The sequence below is a fragment of the Haemaphysalis longicornis genome, unplaced genomic scaffold (assembly GCF_048455015.1).
Source record: "Haemaphysalis longicornis isolate Haplotype H1 unplaced genomic scaffold, Haemaphysalis longicornis Haplotype H1 scaffold_1, whole genome shotgun sequence".
In the NCBI taxonomy this organism is placed as follows: domain Eukaryota; kingdom Metazoa; phylum Arthropoda; class Arachnida; order Ixodida; family Ixodidae; genus Haemaphysalis; species Haemaphysalis longicornis.
The window spans coordinates 224,173,031-224,184,041 of record NW_027526203.1 but is presented as its reverse complement, the minus strand read 5'-3'; the positions used below and the strand labels follow the sequence as shown (position 1 = coordinate 224,184,041).

At 45.3% G+C, this 11,011-nt stretch overlaps 1 pseudogene; it reads right to left on the bottom strand.

Moving 5' to 3' along the window:
- Positions 1–585: 585 nt before the first annotated feature.
- On the bottom strand, positions 586–8,494 carry LOC144157963 (high mobility group protein DSP1-like; annotated as a pseudogene).
- Positions 8,495–11,011: the final 2,517 nt, after the last annotated feature.

The following is an 11,011-nucleotide window of genomic DNA, read 5'->3' as shown; positions in this document are numbered from 1 at the left end:
TCAAAGCTGCAACATCTTCTTAACCAATATAAGGTGCTCGTTAAAAATAACAGCGTCGGTTTTAATGCGACCACAAAATATGCGCCCTATGAGGCCCGCTGTAATAGAAGACAATGACTGTATTTATTCTTTACGGCGTTCTTTAATATCCACCGCAGGGGCATTTGGTATTTTCATTCCTTCAGAAGAGACCTGCACTGAGTGGCCGCAGTAACTTGGCAGAGACCCAAAATTAAAAAAAAAAAAATGTTTGAAGTGAGATTTTTTTTTTCCGAATAAAAAAAGTTTCTGTGAATATGCTTTCTACATTGTCCAAGACAATTTTGTTGTCGGCTTACAATAAATTACATCGCAATGACATGCTATGCCAAACCGCAGCGGCCTACAATTTTATGCCTCCATTTAAAGCGCGCAGCAATGCACGTTTCCGGGCGCGCGCAGCTTCGTCCAGCTCAACAGCGGCGGATTCGGTGGCCGCTGATGCCTGCGAGCGCAATGCAACCAGCGCCCCTCTGTAGCCCAGCACTGCCTTTTGAAAACCGTCGCACACAGGATGACACGCCAGCAGAACGGCGATTAAACATATCAGTAGGGCGGCGGAGGCAGTGCCACGGCCGCTGGATGAAAAGCAGTGCGAGCACACTCTGAGACCGGTGCTCCTTGGTTCCCGTCGGCGCCCATACGCGGCGCAGCGATGCAGTTCGGCCACCGCTCCCGTGCTCCGTTAACTTCTGCCACGGCCGCTGGATGAAAGGCGCACTGACGTGAGGCCTGCCGCAACTCAAGAACGGCACCACCTCATGTAGTGTATCACTCCGCCAAAGCGCCGGACCTGTGACGTCAGTGCGCGCGCGTTTTGAAAGGGGTTTGCTATGAATGCGTGATATCGTCTGCCTTGTCTCACGCAGTTTGTCATCACTGGAGTCGTTTATAAGCATATTAAGTCCAAAAAATCACGGAAATGGCTCACGCCATGTTCAAAATATTCCCAGTAACGCCCTACTTGCGCCGCGCGGAGAAACATCCGGCTACGGGGATAAGGCACAGCGGCAAATTGCGAAAGCACAGAATAGACCACTATGGATTACGTTCTTGGACATTAAAGGGGCATATGACAACGTAAACAGAGAACGGCTGTAGAGGATGCTGAAACTCCAGGGATTAGATGACGAGTTAGTACAGTTCCTTATAGCAATCTATAAAGACAATAGAGTGCACCTTACTTGGGAAGGACAGAAATGCGCCCAGCAGGTCAACATCCATCGGGGACTGAAACAGGATGCCCTTTGAGCCCAATACTGGTCATGCTTTACATGGCAGGGTTAGAAAAGAAAATGGAAGAAAGTCAAGTAGGGTTTAGCCTAACCCATATGCTGCAAGGCGAAGTGGTACAACAGCATATGCCGGGAATGTTATACGCAGACGACATTGTTCTTTTAGCTGATAACCAAACCGATATGCAGCGGCTAATAAATATTTGCGGCCAGGAAGCCACTGACCTCGGATTAAATTTCAGTGCAGAAAAATCAGGAATAATGGTTTTCAATGACGCTACCACCGACGTAGTGTCTATCCAGCAAGGCGAATTACCTAGAGTGAAGGAATATAAATATTTGGGAGTGTGGATAAACGAAGGGGATAACTACTTAAGTACACACGAGGAGCAACTTAAGGTTAAGGGAAAGCGAAACGCAGCTATAATGAAGCATAGAGCTCTGTGGGGGTATAACAAATATGAAGTAGTAAGAGGAATGTGGAAAGGAGTAATGGTTCCGGGTCTCACGTTTGCGAATGCTGTACTCTGCTTAAAATCAGACGTTCTATCAGGCCTTGAAGTAAACCAGAGAAGGGTAGGACGTTTGGCCTTAGGCGCGCATGGAAAAACAACTAACGAAGCTGTTCAGGGAGATATGGGCTGGGCGTCGTTTGAAGTTAGAGAAGCTCAGAGTAAAATATGCTTTGAGATGAGGTTGAGGGCAATGGATCAACGAAGGTGGGCAACTAAGGTTTTTAGGTACCTATACTTGAAAAGCGTGGACACGCAGTGGTTAAGAAAGACTAGAAGGCTAACGATGAAATACGGAAAGAACAGTGGGGAATCCAAAACAGCCAAGGTAACCAAAAAAGAGGCAAGGCAGATTGAAACGAATAAATGGAGGGAAAAAATGGAAGCTAAAACGTCGTTAGAGATGTACAGGGCTGAAAAGATGAACATCAGAAAGGAAAATTTCTACGATAATTCCCAGGGCATTGCTATGCTTTTTGAGGCTAGAGCAGGTTGCCTGCGAAATAAGAGTTTTGTGGGGAAGTATTCACAAAATGATGGGGTATGCGTGGTCTGCGGAAAACAAAAAGAAACTATGCGGCACATCGTGTTAGAATGTGAGGGTATCCATCCGAATCTACATGAAGAGAATATTGAACTTTCAGAAGCCCTAGGATTTAAGGGTATCATAGAGGAAGTTACCTTCAAGGCTGTCGAGGGGACGAAAAGAAGATTATAATGCTGGTGGACGAAAAGCAGAGAGGGGAATTGCCTAGGACACTTACCACCTGTAACAAACAAAAAAGTATTTTGTGCCTAATAAGCTTTTTGTGCCTGCCCTAAGCAGCGCTAGTATTGTACCAAAAGTGTAAAACATATGTATATTAGTCCTTTTTGGTAAGATTACATGTCATCATCCCGATACAAAGGGGAAACCAATAGAAATCATCATCATCGGGTTGAGGGCAATGGATCAACGAAGGTGGGCAGCTAAGGTTTTTAGGTACCTATACTTGAAAAGCGTGGACACGCAGTGGCTAAGGAAGACTAAAAGGCTAACGATGAAATACGTAAAGAACAGGGAGAATCCAAAACAGCCAAGGTAACCAAAAAAGAGGCAAGGCAGATTGAAACGAATAAATAGAGGGAAAAAATGGAAGCTAAAACGTCGTTAGAGATGTACAGGGTTGAGAAATTGAACATCAGAAAGGAAAATTTCTACGACAATTCCCAGGGCAGTGCTTTGCTTTTTGAGGCTAGAGCAGGTTGCCTGCGAACTAAGAGTTTTGTGGGGAAGTATTCACAAAATGATGGGGTATGCGTGGTCTGCGGAAAACAAAAAGAAACTATGCGGCACATAGTGTTAGAATGTGAGGGTATCCATCCAAATCTACATGAAGGGAATATTGGGCTTCCAGAAGCCCTAGGATCTAAGGGTATCACAGGGGAAGTTAACTTCAAGGCTGTCGAGGGGACGAAAAGAAGATTAGAATGCTGGTGGACGAAAAGCAGAGAGGGGAATATTGCCTAGGACAGTTCCCACCTGTAACAAGGAAAATAAAAGTATTTCGTGCCTAATAAGCTTTATTGCCTGCCCTAAGCAGCGCTAGTATTAAACCAAGAGTGTAAAACATGTTATATTAGTCCTTTTTGGTAAGACGACATGTCATCACCCCGCTTCAAAGGGGAAACCAATAGCAACATCATAATAATCATCATCATAATCATAATCATCACAATCACAATCATCATCATCATCATCATAATCGGTGCCGTTATTAAGTTGTCACCGAGTATAGAGCCAAATACCGCCACCGCGGCTCCACCGTTCCGGGACTGGTTGCGGTGAGCGCCGCCCGCGGGACGCCGGTTTTTGGGCCGCTTATTTCGAAGTGGGCTTATCATCGGCGTTCCACGCTCCACATAAGGCCTTTACCAGCACTAATGTTACGCCTGTTAAAAGACAAACACGATTAGCGGCGGCCGAGCCTAATTTGGTCAAGATGGAAGTTAAATTCCGTTCGCAGCAGCAGCATTACGCGTTGATAGTGTGCCTTCTGTCTCGCATTGCTGTGTCGTTGTGTCTCACATCGCCCGGCATGCTCTTTGTGACCTCACGCCCGGCAGAGATTTACGTTTTGTCTGCAAGCTGTGACTGCAGAGAATATATTAAAATTCCGGACAAGCAGAAACAATGTTTTTGTGACGGCGCTTGTTATTTATGAGTGCCAGCACTTCTCAATGTTTAAGACAACCAGCTTTTATGTAGGTTTTTCCTCGTGCACTAAATAAAACACCACAATTCGTATTAATATCACGGCGCATATGACTTGATTACACGTTGTTTAGTTATGAAGTAATACTAATATCATAGCTATGTCGGTCCTTTTATTTGGATAATATAGTATACAGTTGAATGAAAAGCGATTCCAGTTTCTACCTGATATTTTTACTTCTTCCCTGTAGCCTCGAAAAAAATTAAGGAGAGCAGATGGGATGTCCGGGTCGACAAAAAATAAAAAAAAATATTTGGCGAGCTTGGCAAACTAAATTTTTGCCCGGACACAAAAGAAAAAAGCGAAATTGTACAGAAATTCCAAAAATTGCCTAATAATGCGTAAGCATTCAAACACCGCTTTTCCTCTTCATATTTTCTTCTTTTCTTTGCTATTTTAAACCAACAATGTACATCTTAAATATCATAATTCTTAATTGTTCTAACTGCGTGAATTACGCATTATTTGTGCAGATACAAGGCATTGCACTTGTTGCATTACGTAGAGATTATGCTTGGGTACTCAAAAAAGAAAGCTGACGTAATAACAACGTATGTGAAAATTTCTCTACGCTACGAAAATTAATTCGAATTGAAGCGCAGTATGTTCACAGAGCAAAACTACCGCAACGTCTTTAGAGTGCGCTAGTTTGAGCGCATACTGGTGCTGCTCCAGGAGCCCGTCCGTTAGCTTCAGGGATAAATGCATATGGGTTTAAATCGGCGATGAAATAACGGAGGAAATGTACTTAGCGCTTGTTCTCATCGCAAACTTCGAAAAATGCTTAGCAGCTATAGGAGAGTGGACCGTACGCACTGTTTCTTGAACACAGCACAGTGCATTTATTTTTCTTTCTATACAACCTCTGTAATCAAGTTTTCAGTAGCGCGTTTTAAGGCATTGTCGTGCCTGCGAAAATAAAACAACCCAAATCTCTATGCGTAGGCAAAACATTATCGAGCCAGTATAAGAGTATCAAAAGACACGCATACCAAAATGTCCAGTCTTTTCAAATCCTTTTTCGACCATCCTATCGCGTGTCCTCGTTTTACGAGGTGCGCATTCCGCCCGTCCAACATGTTTTTGCAAAGAAGTGTCTTTAGGCAAGCGTTAATCCGTCGCCAGCAAATATTCATCACTCTCCCGTGTGTCGACACCGCGTTTCCCGAGAAAAGGTGACATTTTTGAAATTTCGGACGAATAAAGTCCCACCAAATACCTGCCGCTTGAACTGTAACTAATCAACTTGCGGCTTTAAACTGTGCAACGCGGTTTACGTGCTGTGTGTGAGACGCTTAGACAAAGCTAACCGGTGGTTATTATCTTTTTGTTGAATATTATCTATTTTTAACAATGTTGTAGAATATAGAGCATCTTTTTAGATTTGTTAGATTGAAAATGTATTGCCTATATCTCATTCAAGAATTATTTTAGCTTGTGGCTGCTTCAGTCACGGCCTGGCGGCCGGATCGAGCGACAGACTGGCAGACATACATACATACGGACAGACAGTTTTCGCTGTTAAGTAGCCTAGGAAGGACAACCACATCTTTAAAACCCGTGCGCTGGCTGTGTCTCTCAGTTGGCGCAAGCGCTCGCCTACGGGGACCGCCCCGCTCCGTCCCGAAACCAGTCCCCGAACGCTAGCGGCGCGAGGGAGTCAAGCGGCGGCAAACGTAAACACCGCCACTCACGCCCTCACCCGTTGAAATCCGGGCGACGCGGCAGGCCGCACCTTGCGTGCGCTCTCACCAGCGGCCGTGCTTCTGCGCGGACCGGTACATTAGATTGACAGCCACAGAGCATTCACCAGAAATTCGACTTAGCCGCAAGATGAACTTTTGTCGTCGTGAGTTTTAGGTGCGGAGCACCTTAGGACCGCACAATGTCCGTCCGCGTTCGTGCGCATAGCATTTACAATCGCAAAAAATTACACAGGCACCGGCAGGACTCGAGCCTGTGTCTGGTAGACCAGACAGAATTAGTGTCAGTCGTCTTACCCATTGGGCTACGACCGTGAGTTAGTACCGGAGAGTCAAACAGCTTACTTCCTCGCCTGTAGCGGTGCGGAGTACCTTAGGACCTCCCAATGTCCGTCCGCGTCCACCCGTGAGCACACCACCATCAAGCGAAAATCAAGCGAAATTCGATTTGAGCCGTGAGTTGCAGTTTCATTTAGGGAATATTCAAGGGGCAACTCACGGCTCAAATAGAATGACGTTCGGGGCGCAAATGGGATGTCACTCGGGGCGCAACTTGGATGTCATTTTGAGTCCTCGTACTCCGCACCCTCGCCATCATTCATCTACGAAGTGGAGATGCTGCAATTTTTTTTCTGCACACCTTGTCGACGTACGTACGCAGTGTTTGTCAGAACCTAGCTTATAAAAGCTCCGCTGTAAAAACTTCAACGGGGGGTTTAATGCATCGAAGCAGCACCTCGATATGAGGCGTATCATACCAGCGTCTATCAACCAAATTGAACTATGTATACCTGCTATCGTTTAACCGGCGACAAAATATCGTACACCCTTCTGTGCTTGACCTTTCAGGAAAATTGCCGTTGAAATTTTCCGGTGAAGTTGTGACAAGCGTGAATTAAGGATATAACACTCTTCATTGAGCTGGCTAGGCTATCAGCAAGCGAGTCGGCGTTATGGCAAGTGGCACGCAGACTCTTGGTCATTGTACAGCGTGGCCCATATATATATATATATATTGTTACGAGATGGATTTATTTACAGTGAGGTTAGACGGTGTAGGACGAGCGTAGGTGGTAGAGCGGTCCGTGAATGATGGGGCCAAGCCGGAGTGCAACCTCGTTCTCTTCTTTCTCCAACTCCGGTCATGAGGCTGGCATAGTTGCAACCCCTGGCGTGTAATATTGGCGTAACATTTCCCCTGTCCCAGACGAAGCCCTCTGGGCAAGTTAACTTACACTGCGTTCTTGGCAACGTTTTAGGCGGGCAACATGCACCACTTGTGTCTTTTTGGATTGTCGCCCACTTGAAGTTAAGCGTGAAATAACATACGCAACATCGCTGAGACGCTCGATCACAACAAACGGGCTGACGTAATGGGACAGAAGCTTCTCGGATAGCCCATGCTTTCGCAATGGCGTCCATAGCCACACAAAGTCACCCGGCGCGTACGTAACATCACGTCGGCGACTGTCAAATCGCTTCTTGGAGCGTTCTTGGGAGGCGAGAGTACGTAGGCGAGCAAGTCTACGGGCATCTTCAGCTAGGCAGAGCATCCTCGCCAACGAGGGTTCGTCGTACAGAGAGAAAGGAAGCATGGTGTCCAGGCCGCTGCTAGGTTGACGGGCGTAAAGGATTAAAAACGGGCTGTAACCGGTGGTTTCATGCTTCACCGTGTTATATGCGTACGTTATAAATGGCAACAGCTCGTCCCAGTTTCTGTGGTCCGAAGCGACGTACATCGCTAGCATGGACGTCAATGTTCGGTTGGTTCGTTCCGTCAGACCGTTAGTCTGAGGGTGGTATGGCGAGGAGAGGCGAAATTGTACGGCACAAAGGCGAAGAAGCTCTTCAACCACCGTCGCAGTGAATTGGCGCCCGAGGTCACTGATTATGACTTTTGGGGGTCCATGGCGTAGCAATACGTTCCGGAGCAAGAAGAGCGAGATTTCTGTCGCAGTTGCAGAGGGTAGGGATGCCGTCTCAGCGTAGCGTGATAAGTAATACACGCATACAACAATCCAGCGGTTTCCCTGTGATGAGCGCGGGAAAGGTCCCAAGAAGTCTATGCCAACTTTTTCAAAAGGCCGGTATGCCGGGTCCACAGGCTGAAGTCGGCCTGCCGGGACAGTGGTGGGATGTTTGTAACGTTGACATTGGTTGCAAGAAGCCACATAGCGCTCAATAGTTTTGCGGATGTTGGGCCAATAAAAGCGTTGCTGGGTGCGGTGAAGAGTGCGGGCAAGCCCCATGTGGCCGGAAATTACGTCATCGTGCATAATGTTCAGAACAACGTTGCGAAGGAATTGTGGTACCACAAGAAGAATGCGCGAACCGACGGCGGAATAGTTCTTGAAAAGCAAGCCGTTGTGGAGGCAGAAACGGCTAGTAGGGTTCGACTCGTCGTTGCAGAACCAGAAGAAAGCAGACAGGGGGCGCTTGGGTGCGTTGGGGTCCTTTGCGCGCTTGCGCTTCTTGGACTTTTCCCCCTTGGGTGGCTTGTAGTCGGCCATCTAAGTTTCGAAGCGCTTCTTGTCCTTGTCAGCCATCTGGTGGAAGCGATTCTTCTCGCCATCGCTTATGGTCTTCCAGCGCTCGGCGCACTTCTTGGAGAACTCGGCGAAGACCACGTTCTCGTTGGGGTGCTTCTTCTTGTGCTCTTCGCGGCAAGTTTGCACGAAGAAGGCGTACGCCGACATGCGGCCGCGAGGCTTGTCTCCTTTGCCCATGGTGACGATGTCTCAGAAGACAGACGATACGTATCTTGTAAATAAATAAATAATATATATATATATATATATATATATATATATATATATATATATATATATATATTATTTATTTATTTACAAGATACCTACATCGCCACGAGGGCATTTTTGTAGGGGGAACATGCAACATGTACAGAACAGAGTGTACAAATACATTTATACATCCATACACTTTTTCAAAAGCACTTATTCGTAGTGATTAAAAAAAACGAACACCACACTGATCATAAGCGGGAGAAAAAAATATCGTTATTTTGAAGGCTAACCAATTCCTCTGACAACTTATTCCAGTCACTTATTGCTCTAGGGAAAAAAGAATTTGCAAGAATATTTGTACTGTGGGAATACTCTCGCAATTTTTTTGGATTATCATGACGAAGTGATATGTAGTTTGGCTCAAGGAGATACCGTTTTTTGTCGATACCTGTACGATTGTAGTAAATGCAGTGGAAAAATTTTAACCTTAACTTTTTACGTCTGAACGGCAGTGGTTCCCAGTTCAGGGTAGCTTTAATCGCCGAGATGCTAGCAAAAGGGTCGTACTTGTTGGTAACAAAACGAGCTGCCTGGTTTTGCAGCTTTTCTAATCTTTCTATAAGGTACTCTTGGTGTGGGTCCCACACTACACACGCATAATCAAGTATAGATCGGACATGCATAAAATACAGTGTTTCTTTCACTTCTGTGGATGCATCCTTAAAGTTTCTACGGATAAAATATAACATTTACTAACAACCCATATATATATATATATATATATATATATATATGCCACGTGTGTTGACGTTGGAATGGGTCTGGGGCAAGTGACACTCCAGGTGTGGGTCCCACACTACACACGCATAATCAAGTATAGATCGGACATGCATAAAATACAGTGTTTCTTTTACTTCTGTGGATGCATCCTTAAAGTTTCTACGGATAAAATATAACATTTACTGGCAACCCACGTGGCATATATATATATATATATATATATATATATATATATATATATATATATATATATATATATATATATATATATATATACATATATATATATATATATATATATATATATATATATATATATATATATATATATATATATATATATATATATATATATATATGCCACGTGTGTTGACGTTGGAATGGGTCTGGGGCAAGTGACGCTCCAGGTGTAAATAGTATGCATCGTTTGAAATACAAGCAATGTGTTTTGGGCAGCAATGACAAGCTTTCATTTATTTTTATTTTTGGCGTGTGCTCCGGCTTCGGGATCAACAACTCCTGATTGACTGGGCTCGGACGGCGGCCAGGCTGCGGGGGTATCTGGACCAGGAAAGACTTCACACAAACTGAAATAAAAGTTAATAAATCTGCAGGCACAGTTGTGAAATATGCAATTTCTAGCATACTTCTAGCATATGCAATTTGTCGACGGTGTTCTAAAGCAGCGGGCGGCTCAGGCACGGTCGCTGCCGAACACGTACTGCATGCGTCCTGTGTGATTATTTCCGGTACGTCGATTTTCATTTCGGTTTCTAAGTGACCTAAGTAGTCCGCTGCTGCTTCGCGTGACAATGGCCGATGAACCGCCTCCAACCGTCAAAAAGCTGTCAAAAGTACTTCAGGAGATGAGTACTACTATGGAAACTTTAGGCAGGCTAGAGCTTGAGATAGGATCGGTAAAGGAGTCTATTAAGTGTGTGCGCGACAATTTTAACGCCATCCAGCTTAGCTTGGCAAATGTCTGCTCGGATTTGAAGGAGCTTCACTCAGACCAGGAGGTTCTTAAGAAGGAAAACAAGAAAATGAACGAGGAACTGGCAGCCACAAAATCTGAAGTCATTGAACTCAAATAGTACAGGCGGCGAAGCAACCTTGACATCAAAGGTATTCTTTTTGCTGCAAATGAAAAATGAGAAGAACACGAGCAAACGTTGATAGCTAGGCTGGATATCAGCGTGGAAAGGTCGGATATCGATATGATCAATTGGGTGCCTTCCAAGGACAAAGCCAGGCCAAACATTTTGATTAGGTTAGTCCTCGCTTATCGCATAACAGAGGGCTTCAAGCGTCTAAGAAGAAGAGGTTTACTGCGTCAGACTTTGGCTCCCCCGAGACTGATGCTGTGTACATAAATGAGCATATTTGGGCCCAGAAAAAAAAAGTGCTGCTTGGAAAGGCAACAAGTTAGCGCAAAGAAAAACAGTGGAACTTCCCTTAGTTACTGTTTTAAGGACGGTCGCAGGTGTACGCCGTAAGCAAGAGGCAGACCCGGGAGCTCCGCGTCACCAGTTTATTACCAGAGCGAACTGTTCTAGAAATCTCTCGCGCTGCCCGTTCACGCGCATTGCCCGCGATGTTGCTGCGGATGCCAATCGACATGGGAGGTTGACCAGACAACATCTCCCTCCGAAATAAACGAGCGAGGGAGGTTCAGGCCGTATACTTCTTCGGCGGAATGACACAGCGTCCACAGCGGCTATGGCTATGTGATGTATACTGGCA